Source organism: Lipophrys pholis (assembly GCF_963383615.2).
Source record: "Lipophrys pholis genome assembly, chromosome: 1".
Classification (NCBI taxonomy): domain Eukaryota; kingdom Metazoa; phylum Chordata; class Actinopteri; order Blenniiformes; family Blenniidae; genus Lipophrys; species Lipophrys pholis.
This window is the reverse complement of record NC_137635.1, coordinates 40,821,746-40,828,118: the sequence shown is the minus strand read 5'-3', so window position 1 is coordinate 40,828,118 and position 6,373 is coordinate 40,821,746.

Genomic DNA, 6,373 nt, shown 5'->3' with positions numbered 1-6,373 from the left:
AAAACTGATATTTCCCCCTCTCCGTTTACAAAAAAAACTGGGTTTTCAGAAATCGTCGTTTGTGGTGCCTTGTAGTTGCGTTTATGTGTAAATGTAAGGCCCAAACTTAGAGAAATATCATGGTTTTTGTAAATACCCAGGTACATGTAAACATGGCCTCAAAGAGGCAGGCACATGAATGAAAAAAAGACAATAATCTGATTATTTCAGTTACTGGTTTCTCCTGCGGTGCAAAAGCTGAGTCAGTTGCACATGATTGTGATTGTCTCTCTGTATTTACCCTGACGGGCAGGCAATTGGTTCAGAAATTGGTCCAGAACAATAATCAGCTGGGATTAGCTGCAGAACAAGGTGACCCTCATTCGGATTATACCTTTTAAATAACATAATTCTTTTTTTCTATTGTTGAATTTAATGAATTTTATGAAACAGTGAATATAATAGATGCTCCAAAAGGTTTAATGACATCACATTCAAGTCCAAAAAAGGGCAAAGATGAATCAGTCAATTTAATTGTTGCCCCTTGGACTTCTTTTATAATTCAGTCGGACAAACAAGTCAGAATTTATAACAGAAGAAAAAACAAATAAAGCAAAGCATGAGGAAAAGAGATTAAAAAAAAGGCACTTTTGATCATGACCACTGATATTAGTTTGCACAGCATCTGCATCATCATCATCATCATCATCATCATCCGAAGCATGTGTATCAGAGGGCAGAGGGTGAAAGAGCATCCGCACGTGACTCCAAAGTAAATAAAGATCTTAAGTTTGCTTTGCTACGAGGCTAAATGGGCCATCGCCTTGATAACAGGGGGAGAAACGGGCAGATAAAGACTTTAATTTTGGAATTTTCTTAATGAGCGGTTCCTCCTGAAACAAAGAGGCAGAGGCAGGAAAACTCCCCGCTGCAGCAGCCGCCCGGGTTGTAATCAGAGCGGCTGACATGGTGGAGTGCAGACAATGCATGGCATCTTTTCGGTGGCACCCAGAGCTGCACGTAGGCCCGTGTCCACCGACATTCCTCGAGTCGCTCGGCCAACGTTTACATGTAAGCAGGCCTGATGTTCGCTGTATACAGACTGTTTATAGATCATCCCTGATACCCCCTGTTTTTTGTTTTTCTTTCCTTGTCTCCGCTTTGGATGCACACATTACTGTAAATACTGGAGCTACTGGAGTGCAATTCAGCAGTTCTTTATACTCATTCAATAATTAGCGCTACTAGAAAACACAGCTTCGCCTTCTAATTCAGTAAACGAGCGCTTCGAATCTCACAAGTTGAATTTAATACATCGTGTACATTTATTTTGGAACCTTTCATCCGCCTTTGATATCGTCAAAGATACGTCGCCAGTCCATCACAGAGCAAACACAGAGAGACAGACAACCACACACACACACACACACACTTATGTTCAATTTAGGGTCACCAATTCGCAGGAAACCCATGTAGGACCCAGGGAGAACATGCAAACTCTGCACTGAAAGGCCCGGTCCGGACTCACACCCGCTGCCTTCTTGCGGTGGAGAAATGAATCACGACAATAAATCAATTCAGTAGGGACAATTGTGCTGGTGCAAAGTCACAAGTCACACTGTGTTAAGATTAAAACAAACCTAGAAATCAGTTACTTTGTCCGCAATTATAAGAGAATTTAGAAAGTCCCTCCTGGGATTAACACAATATTTTTATTCTATTCTAAAATCGATAGATATGATTATAAATTTCGCTCCTGAAGTTTAACTACTGGAGTTAATTAATTATTGGTAAATTCAAATAGACTTTTCTCCTTTTGTAAATGAAACATATTTTTTGGGTTAAAAGTCACTTTAAAATCAACTATGGCCAAAGTAGAACTTGAACCTCTTTGATGGAGTTAAGCTTCAGAGTGCTGCCATTGCTGTTATATTTATTCATTCTTGCCAAACATGTTTGTACCACTCGCTTTATACTCACTATACGGTGCATGCAGACACAGACACAAACATTCACAACGCCAGCATGACTTCCAAGAAGCTATCTGACCAGCATCACATGTTGCCTTCAAGAGAACCCAGTCACAACAGCCTCCCTTATCGACATCCTGCATCATGTCTACAAAGGGCAACGTGCAGCCAGGCCCACGTTTGAGAGGCCTGAACTTGGTGGTGGTGGTGGTGGTGGTGGTGGTGGTGGGGGGGGGGGGGGGGCAGCTCAATATGCCCTGGTCTGGGTTGAGGGGTGAGGAAACGCCGCTTATCGCTGACCGTAATAGAGCACAGATCAGTGGGCACAGAGGAAGTCAGGTCAGTGTTTGCAGGCAGTGACGCTCTCAGATCCTTACTGGAATTCATAACAAAAAAAAAAAACCAACCAAAAAAACAATGGCACTCTTGACTAATCTCATCTCTTGTGTGATGACAACAAAAATAACAGTTTTGGTATGATGAAGAGTGAAAACAACAAGTTGAAGCTCTCTTGCCCTGAAAGCAGGCTCAGCATTTTTCTTTCCAGGCAAACAGGCACAACTAGGAGAAATAGTCGTTACTGGTAAAGTGATTCTGGCTGCATCTGTAAAACACGCTTGGCGTGTCTACATTCGTATGAACTGTGCTCGTGTTTTGTGCAGAGACGTTGGGACGTCACACCAGATTCAGAGTCACTAAACCCTCTCCCACAGATATGGATGACGTTAGATAGCATTTCTGGAGTTTACGTTGCGCTACAGTCACTATGCTTTGTTTATCTCGCCCGTATAAGATGTGGTGCAGTCGATATCTTCACATGGCGTAGGCCACGGTTTCTTTTCCCCCTCTACCACAGCCTGTGCCACTGCAGCGCATGTCGAACTCCCACGCACTGGCTGACTTTGACACAGCAGAGGTTACAGATCAACACAGCAGCCCGCACCTCTCTTTTCTGTGTCCGCCTCTCTGGGAGGTCGATGAGGACAGCTATTGATCAGGGTAAAAGACAAGCGTGAGACATGCAGGGCCAACGTGATTTGGTGTTTGTCTCATCAAACGACAGTAAACGTGAAGCCTGCAGTTTCCTTTTGGAGGCCCTGCCTCACAGAATAAAAGATCATATATGCTCGGTGCGTGTGTGTGTGTGTGTGTGTGTGTGTGTGTGTGTGTGTGTGTGTGTGTGTGTGTGTGTGCTCTCTGCGCCCCTACGGGGGTGTTCCATTCCTTGTCCACACAGTTCCCTGGTTGGGTGCATGCTGGGTAAAAAGCCCACAGGAATCAGCACAAATGTCAGACTGGTGTAAGGTCCTTAAACGCATCGTGATTAAATGTGAGTCGACACAAACAAACACGTTGACACACAAATAACAAGAATAACATCCAAGAGTCAATTCTTTTTTTTTTTAAACATATATCCAGTTTGTATTTTTCAATGAAAAGGGTTTCCCTACTCTACCTATCTGTGAGTTTCATTATTCTGGCCCGGAAGGCAAAACTAAATAATATTGTTGCATAATAAACCTTCCTTGCATGGTTTCTTTTTTTCTTTTTTTCTTTTTTCCCCTCGTGGAAAGTTCATGAAAAAACACTGATTATATTTTGAATTTGTTTTGACATTCTGCACGCCTTTGCCCATTTTGTGAATTATATAACACACGCCTTACTTTTTCAGGGAAAGAAAAAAAAAAGAGCACCTCGGAGAAAACAATGGCATATCGAAGACGACTGCCATCGTGTTAGATAACTCTAATGATTTGTAACATCTTTTGGGGAAGGCCACATCCTGCTATTGTCCTAATTCTGTAGATTTCAGATTCTTTTTTTTTTTTGATAGTACATGAAAGACACGCGCGCAAGAGGCCATAGAGGAAGCTTCCTGTTCGATCTGATGACTTCCAGATTCATCATATTTTTTTTGAGGTTGCCCCTCTCCTGTCTCTATGAGATCACTTCCTCACTCATCTGTCGAAGCCACTCTGAGATGATCTTTGCCACATACACACACACACACACACACACACACACACACACACACACACACACACACACACACACACACACACAGACACACACACACACACACACACTGGACAGCCATTGAATTATCCTGGAATGCCCCGTGTTGCCCCTGCACTCTGCCCGGTTGACTGCAGTTCTTACTGTAAGCCCAACTGAAAACAAACAGCAGCTGTCCAGGAGAGACTCCAGGAAGACATTTGTTTTCATAAAGTGGGTATGGAGGGAGCAGGTTTGTTTTGCTGGAAGTGGTTCTCTTCCTCTCCGCCTTGGACCCGAGCCGCGGGCCCTTTCAGGGCCCTGGCTGGCTGGCAGAGTGGGGAGCGGGCGCCGAGCGGCTGTCAACCTCACCCACCGGCGGGGAGAGCGCCTACGGTCGAGCCTGGAGACTCAGACAGTTCGCAGATATTGCCGCCGGGCCGGCCCCTCGCCCCCAGCTGACGTCAGTCACCGACAAACCACAAAACCTGTGTTAGGCTTTCAAACAAACTGCCTGCCTATTGCCATGGCAGTATGGACCACCACCACGGAAGGCAGTCTCAGCCTGTTCCTGTGTTTACCATAAACAGCCGCCTCCTTTTCGCTGAATCTAAAGGAAGTTGAGGCCAGTTCGGTTTCCAAGGTGTCATCTCCAAAGGTAAACAGAGGTGAAAGTCCTAAACTGGGGCCAATTTAACCAGCGATTCAGTATCTCTCGCTCACACATGGAGGACAGGCGGTACATTTTTTGCAGAGAATTTCACATTGAACAAAGGAGCTCTTGACCACTCCGGCTCAGCATCGGTCCGCTCACAGTGCAAGTTGTGTCCTACCAGGTAATTTTCATAGCCCAGTAATGAGTGGCTGTATAAATGTTAGTGACCAGATGAACGCAATAAAAATCCCTCGCAGAATTATAAAAGAAACAAACTGAGCTGTGGCTCCGGCGACAATCTGTTACCACATCACCTACGTCATCAGCTGAGCCTGCTCATAATCGTAACAATGAAAATAATCAGTCAGTTGTATCGCTAAAATATCTTGGTTTAGTTTTGTTTTTTTTCCTGCGAAGTCCTTTTGTTCTCCGTTTTTGTTGATCTTTCTCAGAATGAAATCCGTCCGAGGCGTCCACGACTCCATGCTAATTTTATTCGTCCTGATGCTTATCTGTTTTTGGGTCAAGGTGCTCACAGCCATGGGAGAGTGAATGCCCCCAGGGGCCCGGCACATAGCATCACTATCTCTAACTCTTCCTGTTTACACTGCTGGCCTGGTGCCCGGCGGGAGCCGAGCTCGAATCAGAGCTGTAAGAAGTCACTGGTGTCACTGCACGGAAATGACTGAAGACTCTGATTCGAGTCTTGAATTTGCTTCCCCTCCGTCACTTCTGCCTGTTTTTTCCCCCTCGGTGTTGCAAAAGTGGAGCGGTGACGTGAACAGAAACCACATCAGATGACACATTGTAGATTCATGGACGCGTTTATGAGAGTGCCTCTGAAAACTCATCGTTGAATAGGGGAACACAACTCTTAAGTTGACGCGGAAGTTGGTGGGAAAAAAATCACAAATAAATGTGTCTTTTTATTAATGCAGTTAATTGCATTCATGCAGTGGCGTCAGGAAGGAGTCGGACTGCTCTGAATTCTTTCTGCAGCACGACAAAGACCCGTCTTCAGTTGTTTTTTCCTGAGTTCTCTTGCTACACAGACACATCCTTGTGAAGTTTTAATGTTGATACGAATTGTTCAAGCCCCAGCCTACATGTTCCTAACTTGTAAAGAAAATGATAGACAAAACTGGGACAACAGAGGCACTGCAGGGCTACTTTATACGTAAGCACAGTGAAAATGGGGGGGGCTTTTTAACCTTAAAAGATCACACTGTTTATGAGGTTAGTTTTGATAAACATGCATTTATGACATTTCAGGAGAATATTATGGAATTAAGAGTTTTAGATTTTGTAGCCATTTTTAGCTGTTTTAACCTTTGTAGCAACTTTAACTGAGTCAACTGGTCTGGTTGTTTTTAACCAATTCATCTGTTTATGCTCCACTCTAAACAGTTCAAACATTCTGGCTACTTTTTCTTTTTAAAACAATTTTTCAGTTTTATTTAGAATTTTTTTATTTTTAAAAAAATCAATTTTAGCCGTTTGTATCCTTTTTTTTTTTTTTTAAATAGCAATTTTCGCTGTTTTTCAACCATATCTAAAATAGATATTAGGATGAAAATTGTTCTACACATAATTTTTTTTTCCCCAGAAAGGTTGAGAGAGCCAATACAGAGGTACTAAAGAGCCGCAGACTGCAGACCCGTTTAGAAGACGCACAGATGAAATGTTTGGTTGAGCGCTTTCCGAATCCTCGTCCAACATCCTCTGGTGCGTTTACACATCGTCTTGCTCTATTACACCCGACTTAGACAAATGG